The sequence below is a fragment of the Mirounga angustirostris genome, unplaced genomic scaffold (assembly GCF_029215605.1).
Source record: "Mirounga angustirostris isolate CCGP_5_RB_7025 unplaced genomic scaffold, mMirAng1.0.hap1 SCAF_12, whole genome shotgun sequence".
In the NCBI taxonomy this organism is placed as follows: Eukaryota; Metazoa; Chordata; class Mammalia; order Carnivora; family Phocidae; genus Mirounga; species Mirounga angustirostris.
The window spans coordinates 9317721-9336263 of NW_026991720.1; the positions used below are offsets into that span (position 1 = coordinate 9317721).

Genomic DNA, 18543 nt, shown 5'->3' on the forward strand with positions numbered 1-18543 from the left:
ATCATGCCCTTAGTTGAAAATAAAACAGATTTTCATCTTTTAGATTTTATGCTTTTAATATTACGGCTGTAAATATGAGAAATATATTTTCTAAATACCAACTTTACACTGTGAGCAATTACAGTATGAAATATTTTTTTGCATAAAGCAGTATTGGGGATGGGATATATTATATATACACATATATATGACAGAGATGTAAAATTTTGTTGGAGAAATTTTTGAGAAAAATAGCTAGTAAATTATGCTACTTTGCCTAAATAGCTTTTTGCTGAGTAGAAATTTAAAGAAATCTAAAGGAGAGAAAACACTACAAAATTTCATGGAATGGAACCGAAGAAAATGTGAAAGATGTAAGTTAGATGTAAATCATTCATCAAGATAAATAAAATATCAGAATGTAAACTGCAAAGATGCTATTAGAACCCAGTATGCATATGTGTGAAACATTAAGTATATGTTTTTCTACAAAAGCAACCAAACTATGAGTGTGCCAAGGAACAGATTTATGGGGTACCAAATAAATGTCTAATCACAGAATATCGTGCCAGGAAAACATGAGGGAACATACTTCTGCCTGTCAAGTTCACTGATCCCCTCTAGCTCCTCACGTTCTTTTCTACTTCTTAGTTTACTTTTTTTTTTTAAAGATTTTATTTATTTGAGAGAGAGAGAATGAGAGAGAGAGAACACCTGAGAGGGGATAGGGTCAGAGGGAGAAGCAGACTCCCCGCCGAGCAGGAAGCCCGATGCGGACTCGATCCAGGGACTCCAGGATCATGACCTGAGCCAAAGGCAGTCGCTTAACCGACTGAGCCACCCAGGCGCCCTAGTTTACTTATTTTTTAAAAAGATTTTATTTATTCATTTGAGAGAGAGAGAGAGCACGTGAGTGTACACATGCATACATGAGCTGGGGGGAGGGGGAAGGGAGAGGGAAAGCAGACTCCCCGCTGAGCACTGAGCGAGGAGCCAGACTGGGGGCGTTGCTCAATCCCAGGACCCAATCCCTGAGCCAAAAGCAGACCTTCAACCAACTGAGCCACCCAGGCGCCCCTTAGTTCACTTATTTTTATTTTTCTCTGCTGTCAGCTCTGTTACTTGCCTGGTCTCTGCCCATAACAACTGAAAAATGAGATGTGCTTTTAGCTCCTCTCTGCCCTACTGTCTAAGAAATGAATACAACCCTCTCTCCTTTTTTATTTTCAGCTTTATTGAGGTATAACTGACAAATATAATTGTAAGATATATGGAACTTACATCGTGGTGATGAAATATATGTACAGATTGTGAAAGGATTGCCCCCATCAAGTTCATCAACATATCCATCACCAGTTCCCATTTTGCCTGTGTGAAAGAACATTTAAGTTCTACTCTCTTAGCAAATTTCAGTTATATAATACAGTGTTATCAACTCCAGTTACCATGTTATACATTAGACTCTTAGACCTTATTCATCTTACAGCTGAAAATTTGTACACTTTTACCAGCCTGTCCCTATCTCCCCTACCCTGCCCACTGACAATCACTTTTGCACTGTATTTATCAATACCTTCTCCTTTTATTTTATAAAGTGAGTTCTAGCTGCTATCCCAGTAGCAGGTGGAATGTACATGTGACATTAGGACAGTTATATAGACTCAAGAAACTGCAAAGTGGCATTATTTGAAGTCATCCCAGGTGTGCAGTGGAATTTAAATGGTACTGTTTGTTCTTCATCTGTATCTTTCTTCCTGACTTCTCTTAAATGTTTCTTTGGAAGACTTTCTGGTCTGTTTGTTTGTTACCAATTATCCTCAAATGATACCAAGACACTGAAACTATTGCACAGATTTTGGTTAGTGTAGGTTCACTGCTGGTTCAAATAGGATTCTCAGTTTTTCAGAATCTGCTGGTCACCCTTTGTGAAGAGAGGATTTCCTTACCAATCCAAGAGTTTTCAGTCCAGTCCTGCAAAGTTACGCAGATTCTTGCGCCTAAAATCTCCAAAGTCTTCAGCCCTTCGAACTCCTTATACATCTTAAGCCTATTTTTCCCTGCTCTATTAGGGTTTCTGAGGGTGAGATCAAGAAGAACTTGTTAAAACTGGTTCTACCCATATATGATATTCACATCATTTCCTTATGATTCAAGCTTATTATGTCACAGATCTTGAAAGAAACAATCCCAGAATCCCACTCTGTATATGTTTCATTTGAACCTTTACTGACTGTTCTCAGATGCTTTGCAGAACTGGAAAATTCCTTTGCAAAAATTATACCTCTGTTAGATCTCATACTAAATTTCCCTTGATAGAGATGTGATAAGCCTCGGTTCTAACTCACTGAGACAAGCAACATTTAAAACAACTTAAATATATGAATATCCAAGCCTTCTTTTGCATCAAGTTATCATGTCTGTCTACTTACTCCAGCCAAATGTGCTTTACTAACGCAGAAACAATGGGCAAGAAGAATGCCTACCATTGAAAAAAAAGGTAATTCAGGAAAAAATATTAATAGTTCATCTACTGACTCCCAACATCCTCTTCATTCATATTTTTTACTAGAACAGTTTTTCTCTAATTACTTTACTAGGCAAATGCAGGAAACTCTGCTTCCATTTGCCTTCCGGAAGTTCTATTCTAGTGAATAGCTGAGAGAGAGTTGTGGCAAAATGGGTCAGTTCAGACTGAGGAAATGATTGGTTCATTGTGGTATAGGGAGGAAGGTTTGCCTTAGGAACCAGACCTGGCCCAGGGAAGATATAAAGGAAGAGAGCTCTCCTGCTAGAACTAGAATGTTCTCTTCTAAGCTCTCCTAGAACAGCAGCTGATTGACCACCAGTGGTTTCCTCAGAAAGTCAACATGAGTGTTCTGACCTCACGCTATTTAAACAACAACAGTATAACAAAGAGATACCATATTTCTCTTCTTAGTTAAGTGAATCTGAAATAGAAAGAAGAAAATTGGAAGGAAAATGTACTCTGTCACACACAAAAATAACAACCAATGAACAAGTGACTAGAAAATGTATATTTAGAGGAAAAAAAATGTTGAAGGAATTCTATCTATCTATGTAACTGTGATACTATAGAAAATAGAAATCCTGGGGTGCCTGAATGGCTCAGTCAGTTAAGCATCTGCCTTCGGTTCAGGTCATGATCCTGGAGTCCCGGGATCGAGTCCCATGTCAGGCTCCCAGCTCAGTGGGGAACCTGCTTCTTCCTCTCCCTCTGCCCCTCTCTGTTTGTGTTCTCTCTCTCTCTCTCAAATAAATGAATAAAATCTTTAAAAAAAAGAAAATAGAAATCCTATATCTTTTAGATTAAATCATAATGCAAATACTTTAAGAAGAAATATTTTCTAAGATTTTGAATTCATGAGGAAAGAACTATTTCCAGCCTCCCTCCATCCTGGTTGGGTCCAAAGTCTCAGAAGTTTAAAAAAGCCAAATGTTCTTTCAAAGTAACCATGTTGACTTTTTATAGAGAGTCCCAACCAACTTATTCTCTGGAGAGACAGGCGTAAATGTTCAGAAAATACAAAATGTGTTTAGACCCAGCTTCACCTCCCTCCAGAGATAAGAGATATTTCTCCCCTGTGGACTCTTTATCAAAGCATGTTTAAGCTTCAGCTTTTAGATTCAGAGAAAAATGCAATGTAAGATTCTAGTGTGTTAAAAAACAAGCATATGAAATTATTCTTGGCATTCTGCTTGATAAAATGTCTATGTTATTCCAATCTGCCCTCCAATTTTGTTGTTTTTCACTTTTGTGACTTGTTTTCTATAGCAGTGGATTATTTCTATTTATATATGGACAGGGCTAGTATAATACTTCCTTATACTGATACTGGATATTAACGAGGAAGGGGGGTATATGTCCAGATATTTTGAAAATATTAGTTTCACAATTACTCAAGAAATTGGGAACACGGGGAGTGTAGATACTCACAACAACAAATGATTCCGCCTGCACAGCTTGGTCATTAGCAGCAAGCTCTTTCCTCATCATTTTTCAAGACAGTTCTCACAAGTAGCTAACTTTCATTTGAACCTGACTCATACTGTGGCCCTGTTGGGTTAATTGACCTTAATGTTTCAGATTCTTATACATTAAAATAACAAATAGCCTTTTGAATGACATCTAGGCGGTAGGAGTGACAGGCAATCAACAATATCCTCCGGAATGACACGGAACTACAGTATGTGAAATACCCAAGGATCATTGCTGTCAGGAGTAAATGTTGTAAATGTTGCCTCTAGGAAATATATTTATGTAAATCTGCGAAAAAATCTACTGACAAGGAGCAGAAGAGTCAAGGCCTGACTATGACATGTGGAAGTGCGCACACCAGTCAAGAGGAAATGGATCCAAAATCCGTGTCAAATCTTATTAAAGCCATGGGGTCTAAATTTTCAGAGAATGAATCCACTTTGCAGTCAGCTTCAAGTCATATTCCATCTATTTATTATAACTGGAAAGTGAAATCTTAAAGGTCAAATAGAAGTTCAAAGGTCAATATTATTTAAAGTCCATTATAAATTGTGAGAAATAATGTACTACATGAATCAAAAAGGCTGCAATAAATAAACTTCTAAAAAGTAGATTGCTATGTTTCTTAGATAAGAATTAGAAAACTTGGGCGCCTGGGTGGCTCAGTGGTTAAGCGACTGCCTTCGGCTCAGGTCATGATTCTGGAGTCCCCGGATCGAGTTCCACATCGGCCTCCCTGCTCAGCAGGGAGTCTGCTTCTCCTTCTGACCCTCCCCCCTCTCATGCTCTCTCTCTCTATCTCATTCTCTCTCAAATAAATAAATAAAATCTTTAAAAAAAAAAGAAAGAAAGTCTTTAAAAAAAAAGAATTAGAAAACTTATTTTCTTACTTATTAATGTATCCAAGGAATAATACAAAATTTAAAATGTTATCACTTTCAGACAAATAAATACCTTTATTTTCTGTTTAATACTCATAAACGCTAGTTGTCTAACAAATGTTTAAAGAGTATATATTTTTTCTGCCAGTACAGAATCATTTCCAGAATTTAAGATAAAAATGTTTTTGCAATAATTATGCTACCTATATTTCTACAGCATTGCTATCAACACATTAGTTCCACAAAACATTTTAACTGATTCCATTGTTCACACAGAAAAAAAAAGTTCATTTTCTTGTAATTGCCTAATCAAGTAAACTCTAATTGCAATATTCTGTGAGTACCTTTGATAATGCTTTATAATTCTAACCTGGAATTAATTATTTGGTAGTACTAATTAAACTTAGAAAATAAAACTACATGGTTCAAAACAACAACAACAACAACAACTTAACAACAGATGCTGTGTTTTCTTGCTTAATATCTTATTTTAAAATATATAATTAAATTTCAAATGTTGACTTATATGAAACACTGGAAAAATGAAGTATGCAATTCAGGAAAATTGTTCAAATGCTGCAATTAAAATATTAAATAAGATATATATAGAGAGAGATAAAGGAGAAACATGATATTTTATGAAATACTTTTTTTAAAGTCAACAAGATAAGGAAACTGACTAGACAGGCATTATTTTCTCAGAAAATTGAACAGTAGAAATATCATTTAACATCCTATAGGCTATAGCATGTAGGAAGAAATGATCTATCAGATGCCACGTTAAGTATGGAAGGAAGGAAGTATATTAATTGAAGAAGATTAAGCCATTTACACTGTGCAAAGAACATTCAGGAATATTAACTCATCTAAATTTGCAACCATTCTAGACATGAAAATATTCTCCATTTACAGACTAACAACTTAAAATCTCCTACGAAGATTTCCCTGACTAATGCACTCTAAATTTTCCTTTCTCAGATATTCATTTTTGCCCTTTCCTTGTAGATAAAGCTTTCTATCCATTCATCTATCTATCTGTCTGGCTAGCTAGCTATTATCTTTTCTTTCTCTTCTGCTACATGGACCATTTATGGCTGTTATGCTATTTTCGATTTTATCAATGAAAGTATTTACACTGAACACAGCATTTAGCTGTATTGATATTTATTTTTATCAATCTAATCTGATTTAGAATGTTAGCTCTGAAAGTAAGGACACTGTTCAATTCATTTTCTATAACAATACTTTCAAACTGTGATCTGTTAAATATTTAGTGCCTATCTGTAGGACTGACAAATATGAGGAAGAAATTATTAGGCTCTTCCTGCCCCCTTACCCTACAACAGGAAGCTATAAGAAGAGACTACTCAGCATGATCATGCTTTGAACACATACTGGGTACAAAACAATGCCTTCCAACTCGGGTGTATATGACATAAAGCATAACAAAACCCTTGCCCTTCCCTCTGCATGTGATGAGGTAAAGACTCTGGTGTTGGACCCCCTGGGTTTGAATGTCGTCTCTCCCACTTGCTAGCCTTGTGCCTCAGATTTCCTGTTGTAAAATAGAGGTAATACAAGTATCTACCTCCAGAGGTCACCGTGTGGTAGAACCACACCTCTTTGTAGGTGTGTAAAATGCTAGAATTCCCGACATATAACAGAGAGTACTTTAACTGTTGGTAAGGAGATGATATATCAATATAAATTACAAGTTACAAGAAATAAACTTTAACTTTAAATACTCTTAGTTTACCTCTTTCAGCCACACATTCACTAAACCTTTCATGAAAGCATATATTAAGCATCTTTCTGTGCCAGGCCCAAGTCATGAACTGGACTTGCAAAGAGTAATAAAGCAAAATTCATTTTATCAAAGATTTCAGCCTCCAGAAAAGACTCTCTAACTATATTTGTAGAATGTGGGAATTAGTCTTGCTCTGGGTTGAACAATAAAGGATAGATTGAGATTCTTCTCCACATTCCAATCCAATTACCATTACTGCTAACAAGCTCTCAGGACTCGTCATATCCTCCATATATCTTTTAGTCTGGTGTAACATTATTTAAAAACTAGCATTTAGTTACCTGCTCCCCCCAGTACTTCTTTATTCCATGACTATTTTCATAGCAAATCTCTGCTTTTCTTTCCTTTACTTAGGTAATCAAGGTGCAACTTAAGATAAGTTTATGTACACCTGACTAATCTAAGAAATGCCATCCAAATGCCCATGGCAATCCACATGCAGGATTGACCATGGCAGTAAATCTCATTCCTCCAAACACAAATTGCCATGGGTCAGCCAGATTGACTCAAGCACATCTATCAACTCTTTTGAAAAAAAGCAACAATAACCAGGCTTTGAAAAGATCTGAAAGAAGAGTCACTTATTGACAACTGTATCACAGAGTACTTGTTAACAATAAAATTTGCTCCTCTGTAAGCAAATGTAACATTAAAAGGAGACTGCCACTGAATGTACATACATCTTTGTATAAAAACTAGAGACTTAATGTACATAAACTTAGGTTTATGACTCTTCTTAATTGTTCTGTCTTTAAATGTTTATATTTTATTTAGTAAATATTCATGTATTAGTCATCCAAAAATTTTGTTTTTTATATAAGGCTAACCAGAAAACAAAACAAAACAAAACATTAAGTAACACTGCCAATCAGCCACATCTATGCAGAAATATTCTAGAGAATTGGGCAAGAATCCATAGATAAACTAAACTCATGGGACTCCTGCAAGTGTCTTTCAGCCCCATGGGGATACCTAGCCACCACAGGCTGAACTGTGGTAGGATGGCTCCAATAGGGAATCCCAAAGTAAAGCAGATGCTTTTCCAGGTCTGGATCAGCAAATTAGGCATGAAATGGCATTAAGGACAATCCTGACTCCTTCCCATTGACTGGCCCTATTATCTTTCAAAACCTAAAAAGAAGACACCTTCAGGTTATACTGAGATTTGGCTTACCAAGATCTCTAACACCAAAGAAAAAATCTCCCAAATCAGTATAAATGTCTCTCACAGGTAGATTTATTCATTCATTTATTTTGCTACTCCAAGTTGGAATGAAGCATCTATTATATCATAACTAACACTTGTCAGGGAGTGAAGACGATAAATAAGTCATTATGTTTCCAAATGTGAAGATATTAAAGAACTTTGCACTGGAAAAGCACTTCAGTAGCAAATTTATAAGCACCTGAATACATCTGCTTAGTATAAGTACTGTTATCCTACATCTTTGACATGAGCCTTTGTGTGGAAAAATCCAACAGCATACACATGTTATCAGACGGAAATTGCAAAAAGCAATGTTTTCTCCTTGCTTACTTTAAGCTCTGCCCTTTGGATGTTTTGAAGGTGAGCCAAACAGGTCACCTGTTTGTCATTTCTTTGGGTACCATGCTTGCCAGCAGCACTGGACTCTTTTTCTCTCCTTTTCTTCAACTAAATCTCAAATAGTTTTGCAAAACCCTGCCCGAGTACAAGTAATTACTCAGCAGTTGCCTTCTTTCAAAAGAAGACTTGAAGATGATTGGAAATCCTAGCTCGAGGGAGTTTTTAAAGATCCTTTGGATAGAGGCACAATTAGTTTATCCCAATACCTAAATGTTTTCCAAAGTCATTCCTTCTTCAGTGGATAATGCCAGTACCGAAAATCACACTTCTAGTGACTATTAAAAATAAAAAGGTCTAAAATCAGAGAGAAAAGCAGGGCGAAAACCCCCATCATTATATGATATTTTGAGCCTTATTAGAAAAAGAAATATTAAACATGTAAGAAGGTTTGACTATTCAGAATGAACACTCAGAGTAATCCAAGTTGACACAAATCTCTTAACATTTTCTCAAGTATCTGAAATTCCTAATTTCTATCTCTGTGCTTTCTTTTTTTTTTTAAAGATTTTATTTATTTATTTGACAGAGAGAGAGACAGCAAGAGAGGGAACACAAGCAGGGGGAGTGGGAGAGGGAGAGGGAGAAGCAGGCCTCCCGCTGAGCAGGGAGCCCGATGCAGGACTCGATCCCAGGACCCTGGGATCATGACCTGAGCCGAAGGCAGACGTTTAACAACTGAGTCACCCAGGTGCCCCGTATCTCTGTGCTTTCAACTCAAAATGGAGCAGCTTTTATCAGAGGGGTAAACACAGATTTAGTTTTGGTCCAAGCTTTAGAGGATATTTGTAATTTATCTTGATTGTCTTTTATAATACTTTATATCATGATAATATACATTCCAGCTTTCTTGATTTTGTTTGTTTTTTGTTTGTGAACCATCTCTCCTTTCTTATACTTCTCAATGATGTGATAATGATGAAAACAATAACCAAAAAAAAAAAAATGGGCAGAGGAGCTGAACAGACATTTCTCCAAAGAGGACATCCAGATGGCCAACAGACACATGAAAAGATGCTCAGCATCACTCATCATACAGGGAAATGAAAATCAAAACCACAATGAGTATTACCTTACAGCTGTCAGAATGGCTAAAATCGAAAAGACAAGAAACAAGCATTGGCTAGGATATGGAGAAAAAGGAATCCTCGTGTACTGTTGGTGGGAATGCAAACTGATGCAGCCAAAACAGTATGAAGGGTCTCTAAAAAATTAAAAATAGATTTACCATATGATCCAGTAATTACACTCCTTTACCCAAAGAAAATGAAAACACTAATTCAAAAAGATATATGCATGCCTATGTTTATTTTGCACCATTATTTACAATAGCTAAGATATGCAAGCAGCCTAGAGTCCCATAAATGAACAGATAAAGAAGAAAGAAGTTGTGTGTCTACACACACACACACACACACAGGAATATTAATCAGCCATAAAAAAAAGAAAGAATGACACCTTGCCATCTGCAAAAACTGGATGGACCTGGAGGGTGAATTAAATCAGTCAGAGAAAGGGAATACCATATGATTTTACTCATATGTGTAATTTAATAAACAAGTGCAGAAACAGAAAAAAAGATACAAACCAAAAAACAGACTCTTAAATACAGAGAACAAACTGGTGGATGCCAGAAGGGAAATGGGTGGGGGGTGGTGGGTGAAAGAGATGAAGGGGAGTAAGAATATACTTATCCTGATGAGCCCTGAGAAATGCACAGATTTGCTGAATCATTATATTGTATATCTGAAACTAATATAAAACTGTATGTTAATAATACTTCAATAAAAATAATAACATAATAATAATACCAAAGGTAAACACTAAAATGATATTAAATGATTAACATGTATTCTTTGATTCTCACTATAATGCTATAAAACACACCCAATTATCATTGTCACTTAAAAGTTGAGAATATTGAAGCTCAGGAGTATACACTAATGTAGATTTTAACCCCAATATTCAATTTTAGGTTTTTCTAACTTACCTGTACCCACTATCTACCCACTATAGTATAAATGCATATGATTTCTCACGACTACAGTTTTTTTTCTGCCTATTTGAGATTTACAGACTATAAAACAGAAAATATTCATCTTCCAGTTATTTTATCCATTTAAATTAATTAACAGAAATTAAATGGTCAGGGATTTTAAAAATGTATTGACAACTATTTGAACATTTGACTAGAAATTAGAATTATTTTAAATATATGATTAATGCATATGGTACATGATCAAATTTGGGCATATAGAAAATAAGCTATCTCCTTTAAAAAGTTGTGGACTTCCACTTATTAAGGCTTATCGAACATAAGTATATATCTCTTCTCCTTCCTGAAATCCCATAAAATTATAATGAGAATACAGTATCATGAACACACAAGTAAAAATATAAGGGAGACTACAATAGATGAGACATGACAAGGCATTTTTTAGATGATAAAAAGCAGATGGATGAGTGGCCAAAAAACTCAAAATATCCAGGTCCTAATGATGTTTGTCAGGTTGTGTGGGGCAAGCATCACAAAAGCAAGTCTTTCTTCCTGAAGAGCTACAGTGGACTGTAAGGCACAAGAAAGAAACTTTGTATGAGGGTTAGTTACACACACTAGAAACTGTTCCTCACCCCATATTTTTCTTTTTTTTTTCACCCCATATTTTTCTAAGATCAATAAAGAAGTGCACATTTCATTTACTCATCATGTCTTCTTTTTTCTTATTCTTTTCTTTTCTTTTCTTTATTTTTTAAGTAGACTCCATGCCCAGCAGGGAGCCCAATGCAGAGCTTGAACTCAAGACCCTGAGATCAAGACCTGAGCTGAGATCAAAGAGTCAGACACTTAACCGTCTGAGCCACCCAGGCATCCCTGTCTTGTCTTCTTAATTCTAGAACAGGCCCAGTCCACCTAAATATTTTTTTAATTTCATAACTGACATATTTGAAGATTCTGGCCAGCTGTTTTGTAGAATTTGCCAAAATCTGCATGTGTCTGATTGTTTCTTCGTTGTAAGATCTAGGTCACACACTGATGCTTTGTAAATCCTCACTGGGTCTCACAGAGGGTGTGTCCTCTCAGGGTGCTCTATTATTGGTGATGATCGCTCAGTTAATGTGGCAACTTACTTTCTTATGCATTATACTTACAACTAAACTAAAAATGAATAGGAAATGCAGGTGTATAATGTGAAAGACAGAGACCAAAACAAAAGGAAAAAAGCACAGAAAAAATACAAAGATCATAAAATATTTAGGCCTTTAATAATGTCAGAGAAATTGAAAAACACTACATCTATGAAAATCAAACAGATGCTATAAAAAGAAAGAACAAATAAGAAAACATTCTTATACTAAACTGAAAATTATAACATTTGAAATTAAAAATAAAAAGTTGAGATGAACCAGATAAGAAATTTGAGGAATATTTCCAGAAAAGAAAGCAGAAAGACACAGATAGAAAACTGGACAGAGGGCACCTGGGTGGCTCAGTTGGTTAAGCGACTGCCTTCAGCTCAGGTCATGATCCTGGAGTCCCTGGATTGAGTCCCGCATCGGGCTCCCTGCTCAGCAAGGAGCCTGCTTCTCCCTCTGACCCTCCCCCCTCTCATGTGCTCTCTCTCTCATTCTCTCTGTCTCAAATAAATAAAATCTTTAAAAAAAAAAAGAAAAGAAAAGAAAACTGGACAGAAAAGATAACTGAGTTGAGTATTGATTCAGGAATTCTAAACAGAATTAAAAGGATGATGTTATATAGAAAAAGCAAAAAAAAAAAGGATAATGAGCATGACATTGGCATGAAAACATTAATTCAAAACATTTACTAGAACTGAAAAACATCAACTTCTAGGATTGAAGCAAAAAAGAGATACGGCCTTGCTTCCAATGATTGTTTCATATTCACAGACAGAAACACACACACACACACACACACAGATAAACCTAAAATAATAGGGTTTTCCTAATTGGTTCTTGAATATTTCCCATACCTTGATCCCTAATGAAAATAGTGTTGCACCTGATATTTGCTACACTGTTGTCTGGAAACAAATTAGCCCCTTTGTGAATATGATAATCATGTGAGAAAGTTGCTGTTTTTCTACCATGGGCAGAGGAATTTAACCTAGTAATCTGGATATTTCACATGTTTGTTGTTGTTGTTTGTTTTGTCTTTTAAAACATGTTTTTTGGCAGTGCCTGGCTGGCTTTGGGGTGGAGCATGTGACTCTTGGTCTCCGAGTTGTAGGTTTGAGCCCCATGTTGGAGAGTACTTAAAAATAAAACCTCTAAAACATGTTTTTTTCTATTTGGCAAGACACTTATGAAATCTGACTCCCCTGAACTCTATGTAACTTCTTTCCTTGCTGAAATACTTGTCTCTGTGTCTCCTTTCAACAACAGATTGACAAGAGCCATATCAATATATACAATCACATAATTTTAAAAACCATAAATCCAAAGAAGATATTGGAAGCTTTCAGATAACTCAGAAACATATACACAAGTAACATAACAGGATCAGAAATCAAAGTGGAACAGGACATCTCAAAAATAAGATGCTAGAAGACTGCAGAATACCTTTAGTATTCTGAGGGAAAAGTATATTCCCCCTGGACATCTAATTAGTCAAATTAACTGAGAATACAGGTAAACTAAGGACATTATTGATAGACAAGTCTCATCATTTTCCCCCTATATAGTCTTTCTCAGGAAGCTTACAAGGTACTCTACCAAAATGAGAAATTAAAAGAACCAGAAACAGGTGCCCAGACACAGGAGATCTCATATAAGCACAAGGAAAAGAAAGCTCACAGCCTGATGGAAAAATTAAGTCCTGTCAATTGTGCTGTAAGTTTGGGAACAACCAGTCAATTTTTTAACACACTGCACAAGAATTCAGGAGTCTTATCTTCAAGAAGTAAGGAAGAAACCAACAAGAAAATGGATTATTTCAAGAATCTGACCATTTATCCTAGAAAAATGATATATTATTAGGAATACTAGCATCCCCTTCCAAGGCTTACCCACCCAGAGGAGCCAGAGAAGAAACAAAAGAAGATTAAAAACAAAGATGGCAAACAAATGGTGAAAACCTCCCGAGGTCAAGGGCTGTTCTAAGCTTGTTTCCTGAGTCCCATGGGGCAGGAGACAGCTGACCGGGCAGTGAGAGAACAAGAATCTTGTCTGCTCATGTCTTCCTAATTGTTTTGGGCAGAAGAGTTCTGCTGTAACTATGACCTCCGGGGCAGGTGTCCTGGGAATAAGATCAGGGAAGCCCCAAAGCCCCAGAAACCTCCTTTCAAGAAAGTGAGGAAAACACGCGGGGGTTACTCACTCTTTATCTTTCTCAAGGATCAAGGGCTGGTGACTTACAACTGAAGGAATGTTCCCTTCCAATTCTGCTTTCCTAAAAAGCAAAGGGTGAATGAAGTCTTGATTTAGAAGTGCTTTGGTGGGTCTCTTGGTTCTCCACCTGGGGTCTCTGGGTTCTCCACCTTAAGGACATTCATCCTCCAGATGGTGAGTTCTTGAAGATAAACAGGGACCTGGGTCTGGACATCTTGCCCTCCCAAACCTGACCTAGCAGCCCCTCACTGCAGGGGGCAAGCATATGACATGGGAAGGGCACACTATTTCAAAAGGAAATAACAAAATGGGTCACAGACGTCCTGAATTTGATCATTCGCAGAACTAGTTTATGATTTTCTTGGAAATTTTGGAAAAGAACTAACGACACATAGAGAATAAAGCAAATGTGAAAATGAGACAATAAACACTACAGAATAAGTTATAAAAGTTATAATAACTATAATAATTAACACTACAGAAACAGTTATACAAGACGAAACATAAAATTACAGTACTCTGTGTGGTTCAACTTTAGATAATATAGCTATGTAATCAAAATAATGTGAGCACTGAAAACTGATTTAACCAAAATTTTTGACATATTCTAGGATGGGATAAAGGGGGCACAAGATGGATGAATGTGTGTGAGAACAGACTGTGGGGCAGAAAGTAAATATATATGTAAACTGTATATATTGAGCAATACTAGTAAAACTATTCCATTTATTAACGTAAGAGTAAACTCCAGAAAAAAAAAAAAAAACAGCTAAGAAAGTGAAAGCTATTCCTGGGGGAGCAGGATATAGGTTACAGGGAAAGATGAGGTGGGAAGTCTGTTATTTTCTACTATAAACCTTGTTGTAGTACTACTTGATTTTTAAACTACCTATATGTGATATGTTGATAAAAATAAAAATTCAATAAAAATATAGCAATAGTTCATTTACTCCCTGGAAAGTGGTTCATTTTAATTTTAATTTTTTTTTTTTTGGTCTTAAGTAGCTAAGATACAGTGACAGCTTACTGTAGAGATTCCATCCAAAGAAGCCCAGAGTTGCAAAAGAAGAGAAAAAACCCATTGTTGTGTTTTAGAAAATAAACAGAGAGAATGCATTTAGAAAATGCAACAGAGAGAAAACTACTTTAACTCTTATATGACCAAAAAAAAAAAAAAAAAAAAGGCTGCTCTGAGACCCCAAGGAATTAGTAACTAGTGGAACTTCTACACTTTTGGCTCTCAGCTGACTAGAAAGCAGAAAATCAAGAGCATCCCAGTTTTAAGCACAGAAGAACAGTCCAAATAAATCTCACCCATCTTAAGCCAGAGAAAAGACTACTAGGTTTGAGTTTCAACTGTCTTTTAATTTTCTTTCATATTTTGAGATGACTGTACTTAAGCATGAGATATGATGTGAACAGACTGTCCGTAGATGAGTTATAAACAAACATTCATATATGTAACTTTAGTGGCATATTTGTTTCCTAGGTTTTTTAGTTATTAGTTTTAAAAGCAAGATGAGACCAAGATCATTTCCTGGGGCAGCATTACCCAAGCACCTAACTCTCTACATGCAGAAATAACGTAGGGAAAGAAGTTTGAAACTAAGAATAATTGAAATTGATAGAATTAAGGAATTTTAAAGCTACAAAGAACATGAGAGATGGAAGAATGGAATGGAAATGGAAAAAGGGATTTGATGTAACATTAGGGTATAATATTAATAGTCTCAATGAAATTAGAGTTGAGTTCAGTTTAACAAGCATATATTGAACAATGTCCATATTACAGGCTTTGTTCTAGAGACTGTGGGAACAAACTCTTACTCACTCACCAAACATACTGAAGGCCAGCTATGTGTCTGGCTCACTCCAAACAGTGGGGATAAAACAGTGAACCAAATAAGTGTACTTTCTCCCTCCAGTGATTATTATGTTCAATCAGGCAAGTAAACAAACTAACAAAGTATGATGGGATTATAGTAGGGGAAGGAAAATTTGCTCTGTGAGTGCACTGAAAAGAGCCTAATGCAATCAAGGCATCAGGGAACTCTCAGAGGAAGCAACCTGAAGGTTGAATGGCATTGACCCTGCTTTTGAGCAATTCCTGGGTTAATCTTCAGTCCAACTAGGTTGTTTCCTGAGGAATTAATATATGTGTAATTTTTTTACCATTCAAGTTGGCTGTCTCCAGCAGCATCTTGCTTAATAATAAAGAAACTAAAAGGAAACAACTTTATCTACATAAGATTATGCTAGGACAGTGGATTCTAAAGAACACAGGGCATCAAGACCTCTTGGTTCATGTGCAAAGTTTCATCTACAGAGTACATTTCACACCTACAGGGGGAAAAGTAGCTCAAAATGAAATTTGAAGGAATTATTTAATAAACCACAACTTACAACTCCATTTATAAGTACTTATTGTCTTACAGTACTTATGACTAGGAAAGGGGAAAAGCACCCTATACCTTCAGCTTGGTTTATGCTTCTCATTTCATGACATACTGGATGTCTTCACTGCTTGATTAAATTTTTCAAGCTGGGAGTCTCATGCTCCATTGAGCTTTATATTTCAATAGGCAGAAATAATTTTTGTATGGCGAGAGTTCTAACAATAAGAGTAGATTTAGAATGGCTTTAACTTTGCGAATTATTGAGAAAGAGAGCACACAATTAACTTTATACATCATATTGCATTGTTTCTTCTTTTTTTTTTTTCTGATGTATTTCCTTGGATATTTTTGTTATAGAAGTGTTTGTTGCTTTTTCTGCAGGAGACTTTGGATGCTCAGTCTTGCTTTGGCCCATCTGGTGCAAGCCATTTGAGAGTGAGCCACAGTTTTCTATGAAATCAATGATGCTCCTTTCCATTATAGCTAACAAACAGGCTGGAGATGAAGTTTGTCCATTCTTTAAGAAAGAAAAAAACTGAATTCATTGATACCTTCATCAATGCAACCCAAAATCTTGCTGAGGCTAAGAGATAATAGAAGCCATGGATTATGACTCTAGATATAGCTCTTCCTGAAAGCTTCATAAAACATGAATTTAACATAAATAAAACAAAGCTATTCCCCAAATGCTGTATGAGCTTTAATCCAGAATGTCTAAGGTCAGAATTTATCAAAGGCAATGGAATTTATAAAAAGAAAAAAAAAATGGAGACAATTTCTTAGTACTAAACAATGGGAAATTCATAATAAGAGTGAAACTAATCATTTGATAGACCAGGTCCATTTATGTCACACTCAAAAGTGAATCTTCATTAAAAAACATCCTACACTTTAGGAAGTATGGGGTACTTAGAGATCATGTAAGTCAAATTTTTTAACAGCTCATACTTTTAATATATATCTAATCTGATGAGTCTGTCATATGCATACACCCATGATACCATCACCACAATCAAGGTAATAAACATATCCGTCATCCCCAAAAGTTTCTTTGTATATGTGTTAAGAACCCTTAACATGAGATCTACCTTCTCAAAAAAGCCAGCCACATGATTCCTACTTCAATGATCTTTTCAATATGTCATACTGCTTCTTAAATGATAAATGTGAAACTTCACCAAAAAGCTAATGTTAAATAGCTATACAAATCTAGTTTATAATTTTTGATTAACTGAATTAAAATTGATTGGATGAACACATTTTAGCAACTCAAAGCTACCCAAAATTAATCAATCTATGTCAGCTACCAATGTTGTCTTTAAAATTGACATGCTTGTGTGATATATGATTTTTAAATTCCAGAATAAAGTGCATCAACTTCTCCTACAACGTGAAATATTTCACACCCATCCTCATTGTTTCCATGACAATAAATAATCAATGAGTTCACTGAAAACACTAGCTAAACAAGATGCCCTTTTAGCTATAGTGGGATTTCAAAAGATAAAATAGATTTCTGCGGAAAATTATCAGTGAAGGGGAAAACGATATTTTTAAACCAAAAGGAAAATCCTATTTTATATTAGAGAGAAATTTCAAAGATTTTATATAGTTGTTTCAAGTTCTTTATCTATGCCTTGGCACAAATACTTTAAAATGTTTTTCTCTGTCTGTAGAATACATATTTCTAGGTTCATCATAACTCATAGCAGCGTAATTCTGAAAGCATCTAAGTGCAGTTTGCTGTCCTAATGAGAATTGTTAGCTTTACATATTTAAGCAGAACTTGAGAGGAAAACTGGATTGCCACCTCAGGTTTATTAGATGAATTATTCTGTTTACAGAGCACTCTGCATTTCCATAGCCATGTTGATTTCAAAAATCTTTAAATGTTATTTATCTATTATATTTGTTAAATTGCTAGATGGAGCTACTTGGAAAGTAATTATATGTACCCTGAAGAGTAATTATGCAATTTTATTGATAATAGGACTGGTGTAGCCTAATGAACACTAACATAATTGTCAAAAAACATCAGGAACTTCAACCTTGTTTTCAAGCAAACTTCCCTATCAAAAAAAAAAAAAAGGTTTAAATGAAATGGCATTGAAAAGCATTCAGAAGGTGGGTGACTTCTCCACCAAACTACTCCCTTGCCTCGTTCCTTCTCCTGCCCTGTCTCTGCCAATTATTTTATCCCCTTTCATCTCTCCAAGTAAGGTCAGCACCTCCCTCTTTCTATGCACCATCCTTCCTTGCTTTTCTCGTTGACCGCACCTCACTCTGCAATTCAAGGGCCACAAACCACTGGAAGTCTGTGACACCCACCTGTTTCCAAGTGCCTCCTCTTGGCCTCTGCTTTGGATTTTCTGTCTACCTTTTATTCCACTCACTGATTTGTCAGTACGCTTCCAACACATGTAACTTGACAACACTGTCCTTCAGCTGTCCAATCTCTTGATTTGCACTAAGTCTTCTCCAATGCCTCTGCAAAGGCCACCCCGAGGAACCCAACCACACTCCTTTATTAACAC

At 35.9% G+C, this 18543-nt stretch overlaps 1 protein-coding gene across 1 annotated transcript in view; it reads right to left on the reverse strand.

Annotated features, from left to right (window-relative positions):
- The window catches only part of CNTNAP2 (contactin associated protein 2), a 1911935-nt gene that overhangs the window by 1670584 nt on the left and 222808 nt on the right, over positions 1–18543 (reverse strand). The window lies entirely within an intron of this gene.